This window comes from Notechis scutatus, chromosome 1 (assembly GCF_049901735.1).
Source record: "Notechis scutatus isolate UNSWTSFEM ecotype Mainland chromosome 1, rNotScu1.2, whole genome shotgun sequence".
NCBI classification, from domain to species: Eukaryota; Metazoa; Chordata; class Lepidosauria; order Squamata; family Elapidae; genus Notechis; species Notechis scutatus.
The window spans coordinates 330,042,026-330,044,463 of NC_142009.1; positions in this window are offsets into that span (position 1 = coordinate 330,042,026).

Here is a 2,438-nt window from a genome sequence, read left to right on the forward strand (position 1 = left end):
ATTTCTGTTACTAAGTGAGACTGTTAAAGTGAATTTTTGCCCCATTTTACAACCTTTCTTGCCACAGTTAAGTGAATCACTTAAGTTGTTAAGTTAGTGACATGGTTGTTAAGTGAATCTGGTTTCCCTATTGACTTCGCTGGTCAGAAGGTTGCAAAAGGGGATCACATGATCCCAGGATACTGCAGCCGTTATAAATATCAGTCAGTTGCCAAGCGACCGAATTTTGATCATTTGACCATGGGGATGCTGCAAGTCATAAGTGTGAAAAATGGTCATAAGTCACTTTTATCAGTGCCGTTATAACCTTGAATGGTCATTAAATAAACTATTGTAAGTCAAGGACTATCTATACAAACAACTGCAGTGAGGAGGAGAAAATTGGAGGACCCCAAAGAAGCCAGTGTAATTACCCCCCAAAGCTTAGTAAAATCTGAAAAAGGTTTTAAAACCTAAAAAAGGGAAAGGAGCCATATTGGAAAAGCAAAGGGAGTTGGTTTATAATGGCAGGAGAATATAGACAGGTAGAGCTGGCTTGTAATAAGAAAGTGAAAGCTGTGAAGTTGATTAGCAAAGGATACCAAGAACAATTGGGCTTCTTTAGAAACAATCAAAATTAACATAATCAGTATATCGGCTGTTCAATGAAGAACAAAAATTACTAAGAACTAAGAAGAAAAGGCTGAATGTTTTAATTCTTATTTTGCTTACTATTTTTCCAAGGGGGGAAATGCATTCCACCAATAAATTATGAAGGGCAGAAAGAAGGATTTAAGTGTGAAACTGAAAAAGAGATTCCTCTATATTTAAAATGTGTTTAAATCTCCGGGAGCAGTTGAATTGCATCTATTCTAGGACAACGACGGAAGAATTGATGCTGGAAGAATTGATGGTTTGACTGAACTGTCTGGAAAATCCTGAAATGCCAGACGATGGGAGGACAGTAAATGTTTTCCCTATCTTCAAAAAATAAATTGTACAGGGGACAGAGCAGTCTTGACATTAAGACCTGGGAAAAGTCTAAGGTAGATATTAAAGATTGCCCAGCCCTATTCTACTAATCTGGGTGAAGTCATTCTGCTCCTTGTTGCATCACTGCCCTGCCTATCTGTAGGACAGCCATGATAAGTCTACAGAATCAGAAGGACATTCAGTCACATCTTATCGGACTAACAAATTAAAAAATACTACTGTACCAGATTCTTCCTGACTTTTGCTCTGTCCATTGTGTTTTTCATTTCCATCCAAACTTTAAGAGTGTCCCTTCTGAACAAAACATTGCCATCTTTGTTGTACACTCAGCTGTCTATTTGCAAACTGTAGGCAACATGCAGCCTCATGTTGTGGTGCAGTGGTTAGAATGCAGTATTGCAGGCCAATAGTGCTGACTGCCAATTGCCAGCAGTTTGGCAGCTCAAATCTCACTGGCTCAAGGTTGATTCAGCCTTCCATCCTTCCGCAGTCAATAAAATGAGGACTCAGATTCTTGGAGGCAATATGCTGAATCTATACACCATTTAGAGATTTTGTGACCATTTTTGTGGCTGTTAAGTGAAACACCATGGTTATTAAGCAAAAGCCGCAGTCGGCAAGCAAAATGTGGCAATGGGTAACATATCCATTGTCCACAATGGGCATTTTTTTTGCCAGAAACAGGAAGCAAATGCCATTTTCCAGGAAAAAATGTTGTAATACGGTAATATAATAATAACAGAGTTGGAAGGGACCTTGGAGGTCTTCTAGTCCAATCCCCTGCTCAGGCAGGAACCCCTATACCATTTCAGACAAATGGTTGTCCCTTCTGTTCTTAAAAACATCCAGTGTTGGAGCATTCACACCTTCTGGAGGCAAGTTGTTCCACTGATAAATTTTTCTAACTGTCAGAAAATTTCTTTTTAGGTCTAGTTCTAAAGAACTGAACTGAAGAAGCTTCTTAGATGACAAGTGAAATGTCTTCTAGGGAAAACAAAGTCCAGTTGCCTTTTGAAAAAGCACCTTTGGGATAATGACCTTCTCTTTCCCCAAAGAGATGGAGTAGAAGATCCACACAGACAATTGTCCCTGACAACATAAAATGTGCAAACAGCTCTAAACGGGCTGGATGCCCAAAATGTGATCATATGGCTGCAAGGGAAAAGAAGGAGGCAGCCATCATAATTTCAAATTGGTTCATAAGTAGCCCAGGGAGGTCCACTGTAACTTTGAACAATGCAACCTGTTGTTACGTCAAGGACTATCTGCATTATTTCACTTCAAGCATCTACAAAATTTGAAGTTTTAGACACACAATTTAGACACACATTATTTTTCTAGCAAATGTGCTTTATTGCATATAAACACGATATCTCAGCATTTTCTTGGTTCCTTTCCCAGGGCGAAACAAAGAATCAAGCAAATAGATTGTACACTGTGCATTGAAATAATTCAGGAGGTCGATA